Below are 14466 nucleotides of genomic sequence, written 5' to 3'. Positions count from 1 at the left end.
TTATTATGGCGGGGGAAAATTATGGTTATCTACTAAGCTTGAAGATGAATGGAATTTAGAATTTTTTGTCAAAGATTAAAAAAATGGCATTTAGGTCATTTCCAATTAGGCTATAAGAGAAGACCTGCAACGTCATCAGTTTGAAAACATGGGTCTCAAATATTGACTAGAGCACCTACTTGACTCATGACCTTGACCTTGGTCGTTTCTAAGAGATTAATGCAAAATGACCTCAATACCATCGAATTCAACTTAAAATAATAATAATAAATCCTTTAATTTCTATTTCCAAAGTCAATCATCTTCAACATTTTGGGTACAAAAATTTACCTAATTAATCTACTCTAACCTTCAAACCTAAATAACAAGATAGGGTGTTTGAAGTATAAGATGAAATCTTTTGAAAGAAAATTCTAGGATTTTCTATCAAAAGATTAAATCGAGGTTCAAAATGATGGATTGAAGATGATGTCAAATAGATTAAAATTAATTTTCTATAGAATTTGAAGATTTAAAAGATGAAAGATGAAGGATTTTCAGTTATAGATTGAAGATAAGGGTGTATAGGTTATTCTTTGTTAGTGTAGAAAAGAAGAAAAATCTCAATGGAGCATGTCTTCGGTTTGAAAACATAGGGGCATTTCAAATATTCTCCCATATGTGGAGGGGTGACCAAATCAACAAAAATATTGAGGGGAGGATGTTATTAGTTTGTAAACCTAGGGATATCTCAAATATCCACTAAAAATGAGGGGGCATGGTATCGATTTGAAAGCAAAGGGGTGTCTTAAATATTCGTTGAATAATTGAGAGGGGAGCTAGCAAGTCAAAATGCGTAGGTTACAGCTAAAAAGACAGGTGGCATCTTAAAAGTTATCTAAATTGAAGGGGTCATAATAAACCAGAATTTTTGAGCGGGTGGGGACAACTGCTAAAAATTTCCTTACGTACATGGGGCCAACTCAAAATATGAATAGGTTATAGGGTAATGTAATTTTAAAAAATTCAACAGGGGCAAGTGCCCACGTTGCCCCACAATAAATTTGCCCTTAGACCACAACCCTTTAAGTTTCACTGAAAAATTGAGATAAAAAAAAAATTATTTTGAACTTGATCCAAGATTTTGAAAATGGTCGGCTATCGAACTTCTACACAACTCCCAAACTTAAAATTGAAATTCAACTGTGAAAAATAACTTTTCTTGAAAGAAAAAAAAATTCAAAGTTCATAGAGTTTTGTCGAGTATTTTTTACTCACAGTATTGTAAGCAAACTTACTCATAGCCCAACACCCATTTGACATATGGCACAAATGACATAAACAATAAGAGTGAAAATTTCTCTCCTGACCACAACGAAAAAATAAAATTTCTTGATTAAATCACCTTGTGGCATTCAAAAACATGATCCAATACCACTGTGTTGTAGAGGATGAAATTCTATAAATTTTTCAAGAAATTAAAAAAAAAAAAAAATTAGTTTTAGTTATTAAATTTTAATTTTAAATATGGGTGTTCAGTGGTCATCCATTTTCAACACCTTGGATCAAACTCAAAAAACTTTGTTTTTTTTTTTACCATGAGTTTTTTAATGAAATCTAGAAGGTTGTGGCTTTCGATTGCCAATACAATAATCCATGTAGGTCCCCCGACCTTTCTTAAAATTTAAAATCATAAAATTAAAATTCGTGGGCAGAGGATGTGTAGGCAGGAGAAAGAAATTTTCACTTTATTGCTTACGTCATTTGTGTCATATGTCATCAAATGTTGGGCTATGAGCAAAAAATCACTCAATTTAGTCCTCTACAATCCTGAAGAATCAGATCATGATTTGGATGTCACAAGGTGAGTCCAAGGACCCCTAGTAAGGGTAAAATCCTTACTAACTTACAAAGGGCACATGTTAAAGTGCAATAAATGCACTTAGAAAATTGAATTTTTTACCAAAAATGCCCTTAAAAATTTTTGTTTTTATCAAAATAACCCTAGATTCCAATTTCTCAGATGTATTTGTTGCTCTTTAAGATGTACCTTAAGGGCACAGTTATCGAAACCCATAATTGAAAAAGGAGTCATGCTGGAGTGACCTCAAGATTGTACCTCATATCACACATCCTGTTGTGAAAGTGTGTAAGAAGCATAGATGTTTTTGACTTGTATCTTGATGAAAATCATCTATGGTTCCTAAACACTTTCATGTCAGGATATGCGATATGAGGTATAATTTTGAGGTCATGCCAAGATTTGCTTTTGTGTGTCCAAGCATAAAAATATTTTTAGAAAATCTTTTGCATTGGAAATTGATTGCCATGGTACCAAGCAGGTCCGGTGCCATAAGTTCTTTTACTTTTGCAACTTTCGTCTATAGGTTATTAAGATTTTCTTTTTTTTTTTTTTCAAAAAAAACAAAAAAAAAAATCATCTTCTTTGCTTTCTTTGATTTTCTTTTCTTAAAAAAGAAAAAGGGAAATGTTGAAATGTCACAAAGCATTTACTATGATTCTCACAAGTCTGACGTGGGATGTGCACATAACCATAGATGTGTTTCCTCGCAATACGAATTAAAACCATCTACGGTTATGTATGCATGTCCACGTCGGAATTGTGAGAATCACAATATATGCTTTGTGTCACCCCAGCACGACTCAAAAAAAAAAAAAAACACGTTTGTTGGGATACCTTCCTTGATTGACACGACCAACCAAAGCGTCCCAATTGATTTCTCTTGATTTGTTTCAAATTTTGATGGGGTTCACATATAACTTTGACCAATAAAACAATGGGTTCCATGAATTGTTTTTTATAAATTAAGATTTTTTAATTTTCTTTTAATAATTTTAATTGAGGGAAGATCATCAAAAACAAACCAAATTTAATATTTATTTTTTTTAAATTTAAAAAAAAAAAAAAAAAACAACAACAACCCTTTTTTTTATTTTAATAATAAAATATAAAAAATGGAACTTAAAGTGCGGATTTTTTTTAAATTAAAATAAACGGCAGTCAAAATGCTGGATTTTTCTCCTTTTTTTTTTTTTTTTTTTTTTTGTTTCCAAAGCTAATTGAGATTTGTGGTTGCCAAATTATGTGCTAAGCTGATGAACCAATGGCCTAACGCCATGTGTATTAAATAGCAAGTGAGTAGTTGGGGAGTAGGGATCCAATATGATGTGCCGTACCCAACCAAGGTCAGGTGGTACCCCATTTTATACCACGTGGAATCTTTTGGACCCACATACCATATTGATATGTGGGCTACTCTTTGGTGAACCTACGTACCAAAAGTCAGTTTGATTGGTGATGTACATCGATTGATTTTAGCATTGTCTTAAAAATGATTTCTATTCATTGGTTTAAACTCTTTTTCAAAAGCATAGTAGTTAAAGTGCCGGCACTTTAACTATCGTTTATTTTAGTTTAAAAAATCAAAATTTTCTTATTTAAAAAAACGGGCACTTTAAGTGCCGTTTTTTATATTTTATTAAAAAATGACACTTGAAGTGCCAATTTTTTTTTTTTTTTTGTAAATTCACAAAAAATGATAATTTTCTCATAAATAATTATTAATTTTGGTTTTTTTTTTTATAATTCCCCCTTTAATTAATCAAGATTTTATAATTAAAGTCAATTATTTATTTGTTTCTTAAAATTTCTTGAATGTTTGCTAATTTTTTTTTTTTTTAATCTTAAAAAAATTATTTGTTTATTCTTTTTTCAAAAAATAATTAATTAATTTGTTTAAGTTAAATTTTTTGTTAGACAAGTCGTTTAATATTTTTAATTTTTGTAAGATATTTAGGATTTTTTAATGTCGAAGTTGTTTGAGATTTCTTAACTTTTAATGTTCATATATTATGTTTCAATCTTAATGTTTATTTTTTATTTAAGTTTCAATTTTCAAGCGTAAATGGGATTGTGTCGAAAGATATTATCATTTTGCCCTTGCAAAATGGCTATCAAATTGGGGTTACATTTTTTGGGGTTTCAAAGTGTCTCAAGATCATTTTTAGTGACGATTTTGTTAAAAATGTTGGTTTTTTTTAAATATCGAATGTGTATGCGATCTATCAAAGGGTATTTTTGTAATTTTTTTTTAAGTTTGATGAATTTTTTGGAAGGGCCACTCGAGTAGAATTGTCCCTTCATGTGTTTCAAAACGTTTTCCAAGCATATAAATATTTCTAAGTGCTTTTCAATGTCAATTGCAATTTTGTCATTTTTATCAATTTTTGGTGGAAAGTTTGGTGTGGCCCTAGAATGATGATTTCTATATCAAGAAGTTGTGTTTTCCTACCATAGCATAGTCTCTATGAGTAGTCCGAGTGTCGATGGTGTTTTTGTCATTTTAGTTGGTTTAATGAATTTTAAGATTTTGTGGAATGCAAATTTAAGCATGCATAATTTCTATGATGTTGAATGTTGTCGAAACAATCGAAGAGGCTTGAATAGGATTTGGGAATACGAGAATAAATCAGAAAAGAATTTTGAATCTCAAAAATGAATTGACTTGGCTAGGTAGTACATTTGCCAACAAACTCACCCAACTACTTACAACATGAACCGATTCAACATGTTCTCAATCAAAAATTCATAACTCACTCACTTTACAATCAATTTGGAGAGATAATTTGTTGAAGACGGGATGTTTTATTTTTGAAAAATGGGGAAACATGTTACTATAGATTATCAAAATGGGGATATAGTGACTTGGGTCCAATTAAATGAATCATGTTCTTCCATTCAATTATATTTAAATCCATAAACGAATAAATGAGATTCAAATAATTAAATTATCCATCAACTAACAAGCTATTTAGTCACAACACAAATACCGCGACGAAGTTGTGATCTTAGGATGAAATTTGTAGTATTAAGCAAACATGCTTATGTGCGCGTGTGATAAATCTGGGGGTCCATCTCAAAACCAATTGGCAATGAGTGGAGAGGCCCTGGAACTTATAAGGAGAGAGATAAGGCAATTTGTGTTTGTCAGACTAAATTCAACAGTGAGAGAGAGAGAGAGAGAGAAAGAAAGAAAGAGACCCATCCCAGAACAATTAGACTAGAAGCTGGATCTTTAACCCTCAAAGTGTAGTATGTCAAGCTCATGATTCTAAAGCCCATAAAACCAAAGCCAGTCTAGAGGAGAAGTATCAAACGGAAGGCTGACCCAAAATAATCTGGGTTAGGACATTGATCTTGAGCTCGTAAAAGTATGGATTAGGATCAAAATTCTCAAACCCATAAAATTTGGGGACAATGACTGTGACGGACTCTTTATTGAAAATATGTACCGAATAATCCTCTAATAAACAATACGAACCATTTGAGTCTCATTTAATAAAATATTAACCTATTAAGGATCTTTTAAAGATTCTTTTAAGAAAAATACCCGAAATACCGACTTATTTTTAAGTTGAATTGCTAGATTTTGAGTTGAATCAAATCGATGAATATTCAAGTTGAGTTTTAAAATTATATTTGAATTATTGAAAATTATTTATATATTTTAATAAATCTGACGTACATAGATCAAATCAGTTTTATGGTGATGATGATTGTACCCATCTCCATCATCATCTTTGTTGTAGTCATCATCATCATCTATGTAAGTTAAAGATTACTAGTTTTGAGAAGAGAAAATAAAGATTTTTTTTTTCATTTATATCTTCTTTTTTTTATTCTGTAAGAGATCATAACCACAATCAAGGGGCTTTTCATTAATTTAAAAACATAGGAGTACCTAAAATAGTCTCAAATAAACAAATTTCTTTAAAGCTAAAAAATTGTTAAAAGGGTAGTTACATTATCTTTCTTCAAAAATCCTTTTTAGACTAATATTTGATAAATAGAGTACTAAAGAGTCCATATTTTTTAGAAAGAACTTTTTTTGTACATATTTAAAAAAAAAAATAGGTCTTTGCGATTATTGTCCCTTAAATTTGGATCGGACTTGGTTCATTTATCGGTTTCTATTATAAAGGTGCACATTATTCTTATTTTTAAATAAACATATCTAGCTTTATGGTACATCGACCATTTTATGACCCCTACTTAGATCTCCAAGTCTAGAAATCAACTACATCAAATGATCCAAACCACAATTTGGTTTCTCGTGATTCTTTGAATGGTCAATATTAATCTTTTGTTAAGTTACTAGACTGGTTATAAGGGAAGTTGGAGGAGTTCTAAAGATCACTGGTCTATGTGTCATGAATTACAAGAAGCTCAAAGTATAGTGAAATTGGAAAGAATGTAAGACGGACGAAGGTAATTTGATTTGGGTTTGTAACTTATGTAAGTGACCCACTTATGTGATACTTTTAAAAAGGTTTTTGTTCTTTTGTTGTAAGAAGTCTAACTTCAAGTCTAAATCTTTTCTAGAGAAGAGAGTAAAGAAATAAAGAAACCCTAAAGAGAAAAGGTTGAAAAGTTTGGGAAGATTGAGATCTAGAAGAAGATGAATCTAAGTGATAAAAGGAATCCTTATATCGATTTGTCCCATTTTCTTCATTATGTTCCTACTCTTTTTTTTTTTATGTTGTTGTTTATCTTCTTTGCATTTGTTACTATTAGTTGAGTTACCCTTCATTACCATTATCAAATAAGATCTTGAAAAGTGTAACATATAAAGTGTTTGGTTAAGTACCTAATAGGTGTTTACCCAAATTACTAAGTAAACTTCATAAGGGTGTTCACATACACAACACAAAGTTCATCATGGTCCGATGGCCCTTGAACTCCATTCAATAAGTTTGCAACAGATCAACTCCTCGATCCTAACCCATCAATTCTTCTATGGTTTGACCACATGGTAGTCTAGTTTTGATTAATTTGATGTTTTTGTCCAAAAAGACTTTAATGATTAATCCATTCATCCATTCTCTGAAGGAAACAACTCCCTTTCAACGATATTATGAAAAGAGACGAATCAAACTCAATTGCCTCATTTTGTCTTACTAGATTTACCAACTTTGGATCCTCTTTGAGGTCTCTAAATTCTACCTTTTTTATTAGTTAGGTATATATAATTGTTAATATGAGTGCACTTAGAACAATAGAAGATATGGTTTTAAACAAACTTTAATGAAAAAGTAAGATTTGTGAGGAGCGGCACGTTAAAGAACCGAGACCTCCTCACAGAATCATAGTGAGAGCACGACCATGGCAAATACATTATAAAAATACCTGTAATCATGCAAAAAAGGTAAGAGAGAACAATATTAAGAATCTCTTGTTAGCATTATTTAATTTGAGCATCAAAGAGTTTGTTTCTGTTTGCCGGAGTCAAATCTAGGAGGTAGAAGGCTAGTTAATCCGGATGAGTCGAGTTGACTCAAAATGAGTCACATTCAAAGGTTAAGTGGTATCTTTCTTTTTCACCCGCAAGTGTATTGTAAATTCACTAGAAAATTATTTTACAAAGACATAAATTTATCTAAGTATATAAACATTTCAAAATCATCAGTAGGATTGGAAAATAACATTTAGGTTGAAATTGCACATCCCTTAAAGATTTTATTTTTTAAAATAACAAAAATACCTCTTACCCAATAAACCATGTTACATGTAGGAGAAACCATCCCAGGTATAGAAATTATCAATTTAGTATTATACCAAATGTTTCCTAAGAATTGTCATATTTTTCTCAAAAATAACCAAAATGCCCTTGGGAGGACCCATTCCCAATGATGGGCAGGGAATTCAATTTTTCACATCTTAGAAAAAAGATGTGAAATTTTTTTTTTTTTTTTTTGATAATTTGAAGAATTATTTTAACAAGGGGTACTTTTGTAAGTCGAATATGCAAATTAGTATACCTTTGAAGAAGAGTAGTTCTATAAATTCACATGCATGTTATTATCTTAAATTTAAGACTTATACTTGCAATTTGAATAATTTTTTGATGAGAGGTACTTTTGTAATTTTAATATGCAAATTCAAGTATCTTTGATGAGGGGACATTTATTATTTTTAAATTCATATTCATGTTCAAATGGTAAGTATTGAGGACAATCTCATAATTTTAATAATTTCTTCCATAAGTGTATTTTTAGGTTCTTTTACTTTTGCAAGTTTTGTATTTAGGTTAGATCAAGATTTTTGTTTGATTTGTGGAACTCGTATGAATCTGAGAATGTTTCACATTAAGAAAACTTCTATTTTTTTCCATCTTCTTTGCTTTCTTTGATTTTCTTTTCTTAAAAAAAAAAATTTGTTTGGTGCGATCCCTTCGCTGGTTAACACGGCCAACCAAATTAAGTGTCCCAATTGATTTCTCTTGGTTTGTTTCAAATTTTGATAGGGCTACATATAAGTACTTTGACCACTAAAACAATGGGTTCTATGAATTATTTTTTATTAATTAACATTTTTTTCATTTTCTTTTAATAATTTTAATTAATCTAGATTTTTTGTATTGGTTTGTTAAAGTCTATTATTTATTTGTTTCTTTAAATTTCTTGAATGTTTGATCATCAAATTTTTTTTTTTTTTTTTTTTTGGGGTTTTTAATCTTAAAAAAAATATTATTTGTTCTTTTTTCAGAATTTTTTTTTTTTTGATAGTTTGTTTAAGTTTAAATATTTGGTGTGTCTAGTCATTTAATATTTTTAATTTTGTAAGATATTTAGGATTTTTTAATTTCGACGTTGTTTAAGATTTTCTTAAATTTTAATGTTCATCTTGTATGTTTAAATCTTAATGTTTGTTTTTTTTGTTTAAGTTCCAACTTTCAAACATAAATGGGATTGTATCGAAAGAAATTATCGTTTTATCCTTGCAGAATAGCCTTCTGATTGAATGAATCATGTTCTTCCATTCAATTATATTTAAATCCATAGACGAATAAACATTCACAAATTAGATTCAAGTAATTAAATTATCCATCAACTATCTAGATATTTGGTCACCAAGTGATCTTAGGATGAAATTTGTAGCATTAAGCAAACACACCTACGTGTGTGTGGGGATGTGTGTGTTTGTGAGAGAGAGAGAGACCCAACCCAGGACAATTAGGCTAGAGTGGATCGTCAGCCCTCAAAGTGTAGTCTGTCAAGCTCATAATTCTAAAGCCCATATAACCAAAGCAAGGCTCGAGGATAAGTATCAATTCAGAAGGATGGCCCAAAATAATCAAGGCTAGACCTTGATTTTGAGCTCGTACAAAAATGGATCGGGCTCACAATTCTCAAACCCATAAAATTTGGGCCGGGCTTGATTCATTTACTGGTTTCTATTATAAAGGTTGCACATTATTCTTATTTCTGAATAAACATATCTAGCTTTATACGGTACATCGACCATTTTATGACCCCCACTTAGATCTCCAAGTCTAGAAATCAACTGCATCGGATGGTCCAAACCACCATTTGATTTCTCGCAATTGTTTGAATGGTCGATATTGGTCTTTTGTTAAGTTACTGGACTGATTTATAAGGGAAGTTGAAGGAGTTCTGAAGATCACTGGTCTCTGTGTCCTGGACTACAAGAAGCTCAAAGTGTAGTGAAATTGGAAAGAATGTAAGACTGGCCAAAGTTCATCGTGGTCCAATGGCCCTTGAACTCTGTTCGATAAGTTTGCAGCAGATCAACTCCTCGATCCTAACTCATCAATTTGAGGAATCTCTTCTATGGTCTGATCACATAGTAGTTCAGTTTTGATTAATTTGATATTTTTGTGCAAAATGTCTTTAATGATTAATCCATTCATCCACTCTTTGAAGGAAACAACTCTCTTTCAAAGCTATTACGAAAACAGACAAATCAGACACGATTGTCACATTTTGCCTGACTAGATTTTCCAATTTTAGACCCTCTTTGAGGTCTCTAAATTCTACCTCTTTTATTAGTTAGGTATACATAATCGTTAATATGAGCGTACTTTAATGAAAAAATAAGATTCGTGAGGAGGGGTAGGTTAAAGAACCGAGACCATAATCACAGAATCATAATAGATGCACAACCATGGCAGAGCCATTATAAAAACAATAGCAATAATGCAAATATATATAATAAGAATCTCCTGATTGCATTATCTGACTTAACTATCGGAGAGTTTCCTTCTTCTTGCATAGCCAAACCCAAGAAGTAGAGGCTAGTTAATCCTAATGAGTCGAGTTGACTCAGAACAAGTCACATTCGAAGATTAAGCAGTAACTTTCTTTTTCACCCACAGGGTGTAAAGGTAAATCCACTAGAAATTCTTTTTACAAAGACATAAAATTTATTTTAATCAAAGTTTTATCATACTACAAAAAGCACCCACTTATTAGTATACGGGAAGCATTCAGAGGTCCTAAAGAGAGTCAAAACATTTTTCAAAATAGGGGTTACCGAAAATATTAACCTCACTAAAAATCAGCTCATTCCGAAACTTCTAACCCTAGTTTACAAGTTAAAGAATTGTGGACCATCTGATTTTTGTAAACCACTTTTAATGGGGTTAGAAGTTTCATAATGGGCTGATTTTTTGTGAGGATGATCTCCTCATATAAAAATCATCCTCACAAAAAATCAGCCTATTTTGAAACTTTTAACCCATACATTGAAAAAATGTTTGGCATAATGTTTGGCTCTTTTAGGGTCTCCTAACGCCACCCATTAGTTTATAGTGTATCTTAGTTTTTTTTTAATTATTTATAACCAGGTATCCCTATAAACAACATACCGGGGCCGAGACCGGACCGTATCTATTTTTAGTTATCTTTTGTTGAATCATATGTCTAACTATTTAACAAAAGAATCATGATATTCTATCTACCCCACGTGGCACCCTAACATGACAAGTTAGGGAACCATAGATCTGCACTCCTCGGGAAACACACCTGCACTTCCCCATAAAAGGTGTATCTTGAGAGAATTGTTTATCTCGAGGAGTGCAGATCTACGATTCCCGAATTTGTCAAGTCAAGTAGTTGATTGAGTTTGTCACGTGGGGTAGTCAGATTATTACAACTCAAACAATAAAAAAGCTAAGTTTAGCATGTACAACATTGCCTTGAGCATTGAGCTAACATGGACATGTGTAAAGAACCATAAATTGTTTTCCTTGATATACAAGCGAAAAGTATCAATGGCTCTTTGCACATGTCCACATCAATTCAGTGTCTAATGTAGTGTCATAGGAAGTCAGTGTAGAACGGCTCATTAAAAAGTAGAAAATAAAATAAAGAGAGATTCTATTGACACACCAACTTTTTCTAAAAGCACCTCAATTCATATGAAATCACGCATGAACTAACACGTATCTTGGGTGCTCTTAATAAAAGTTGGTGTGGCAATAGAATCTCTCTAAATATATATATATATATATATATAGTATACTGTTCTTTTGACAAAATCTTAGACAACATTCAGACCCTAGTTATAAATTGAAGAATCGGGAATCGATAATTTTTTACTGTTAGTTTGTAATCACTTTTCATATGGTTAGAAGTTTCAGAATTGGCTGATTTTTTGTGAGGACAATCTACTCACTATAGATATCATCCTCACAAAAAATCAGCCCATTCCAACATTTTTTAGTCATATAAAATAAATTTTGTTTCTAGAATATTATCTAGGATTTTATCAAAATAACCCAACCCACATATAATAAAATATAACAGTGGATATGATTGGGCTGAGCCGGACTTGACATTGTTAGCCCTAATTCATAGATTTAATGGGCTAAAAATGTTTGAGGCAGACATAATTAACCCAATCCATGCCAGCAGCCCCTTGGCCAATTCTAACTTACTAGAGCCAGATTGAGATCCAATCCGGTTCTTTGGGGAAGGAGTCTAGGGCTCACCTTGGCAAACACTAAACCTGCCAGTTGACAGATCATAGAGATAGATGTGTCATCATGAAGCATAATCTTGCGTGTCAACCTTCCCCCATGCCAAAGCAAAGACCCCACACTCACACTCTGGCACACATGCGTGGTTCAGTTGGCCACCAACCCCAATATAACACGCACGAGAGAGTTTGTGTGTTAGAAAGAGAGATGTTTGATAACCTGCATTTGAAATTTTGAAGTTTGATTACCTGTCCCCTTTGCAATGGAACCAAACAACAACCTCAGCTGTGTACTTTTTTTTAGTTCTTATCCGACAAGGAAATGAAGAGTAGGTCACGATAGAGTGGGGGAAATTTAACTAGGACAAACTCATTATTGCATTAGAAACTAAAAGTATATTTAAATCTCTACTTAGGATTAATGATTACTTTAGTCGACTTTGTTTATTGGATGTATTGCAGACTATTATAAAATATTAATAAATATACACATAAATCAAAAGCTATGGTCAGATATTTCTCTTCTTCAATTTATATAAAAGTGGCTTGTGGACCCCCTACCCTTACCAACACGCCAAGGGTGGATGAGATCATGACCACAATGTGATCTATATCAGGTTTTAAAAGGTAAAAAGTTTAGAGTCCAACCTCGTTGGACACTGAGTATCCGATGATGGTTGAGATGAGCTGACATTTCCTATCGATATTATTCCATAGGAAAGCAATTTAATTTGTTGAATCCTAGAGGAGTAGATAAGGTGAAAAGAAAACTGGCCCAATGTTGAACAGAATTTAAATGTGTGAGTCTATTTAGATTTATGGAGACTTTCTTGCTAGTTATAAAGCACATAAGACCCATTTTGGGAAAAAAAAAAGAAAAATTAGACAGATTACAGACCCAATAATGTAAATGTTGAACTATTAATCCATTATCAATAACTATTTTTAGTCGTAGGCCCCACATTTATATTTAAGAAAACACTAACCTCAATCCACACGTTGAAGTTCTCCATCAACATGACCATTGGAATGTTAGAGATTTTCAAAAAAATATAACCCCAAAAAATTAAAATTGATATCTAGGAGATTGGCATTTTTCATCAAATCCTTACGATCAGGTTGATGGAGAGCCTCAAGCATAAGTTAAGGGTAGAATAGTCCTTATATTTATTTTTAATGTAATCAGAGTCATTTTCATCACTAATTGATAAATTTGCAATCTCACCCCTATAATCATAATAGTTAAATTTTAACATTAAAAAAAAAAAACACACACACACTTCACTCATGATACATTTTTGGGTTTGCACATGCCACCTACTAATATTGCATTAGTTGAAAACCACAACGTTTGGTGAGCAATAAATTTAGCAATCCATTCATTTGGAACTTAACTTTGCTCTTACTCTTCGTATCCGACAGTTAGAATCGATTCTTTGTTTGCTCTTGAAACAGTCGTACAATTAAGATAGCATAAGAAGGAAAAGAACAACTTTGGAATTTGGACGCGGAAAAGGAATCAAATTTATTTTGATTAGGAACATCCAGGGCTACAATTCAATGGATAGCCCTCTTTGAGTGAACGGTTCAGATTGCACCTAATACATCATTAATTAGAGGATAGGTGGTCCTACCTATGAAGCTCAAGTAAGATGGATCTACTCGTGATCTCTTTGGTCCGGTCGAACGGTTAAGAAATGATTTAATGCGGACACGTGTACAAATTGAATAATGCTTTTTGAAAAAAAAAAAAACAAAAATGAGCTATTTTCGGGCCCACATGGAAAATTCCTAGTCTTATCGAATATTTTTAATAACAAAATTCAAAAAACAGTTATAATCATATTGAACGGCTGAAACAAGGGAGCAAGATAGAAGACAAGTTCTATTTACAGGATAATCATGCTTGTCAAGGTGGTTTTCCACCTGGGGTCCATACCCACGTTGACGTGATGCACGAACTGGGTTTTGTCCTCCACAAAGTAACGTAACATTAACGCAACTCCACATCTCTAACCCTTTTTTTTATTTTTTTTTCCATATGACTAACCCATGATCAAAATCACCTTCCTTGATTAATTTGTTTAAACATTAAACCATCAATTAAGATGAAAGGTTTTTGATGATGGGTTGGGAGCCCACCTTCTAATTTCCACCTAGAGATTCATATTGAGTGGGGTGTGAATTAACTACTGAAAATAATCTGAGAAGAGCGATAAGCAATGGTATCTCGAGACAAAAAATGATCTTGTTTGGGATTTATTGAAGTGCATGCATTGTCAATTAGATTTGTCTTTCTCATGAAGATAATGATCCAAAAGCATACTTAATAATACAAAATTTTAAAAATTGAAAATCATGAATTTCTATGATAGTAAAAAAGAATATATTATAAGGGAATTATCATATTGGCAGGGATGAATTTATAATGGGGGTTGTGGGGGTACTTGCCAAAGAATTTTCAAAATCTATGGAATAATGAGTAATTACGATAGATTTTAGCGGCAGGTAAAAAAAATTTATACTATTACCCAAAAAAAAAAAATCACTCTTATTTGCTCCTAACAAATTTTTTTTTTTCACTTTTAATTACCCTCACAAAAAAATTTCTACTCTTGATTGCCTCCACATAAGCAAAATCCTAGTTCCACCCCTGCATGTTAGGATGTACATAGAAGGTAATCCTT

This window comes from Akebia trifoliata, chromosome 1 (genome assembly GCF_017979445.1).
Source record: "Akebia trifoliata isolate Shusen 1 chromosome 1, ASM1797944v1, whole genome shotgun sequence".
Classification (NCBI taxonomy): Eukaryota; Viridiplantae; Streptophyta; class Magnoliopsida; order Ranunculales; family Lardizabalaceae; genus Akebia; species Akebia trifoliata.
This window is presented reverse-complemented; position numbering follows the sequence as displayed.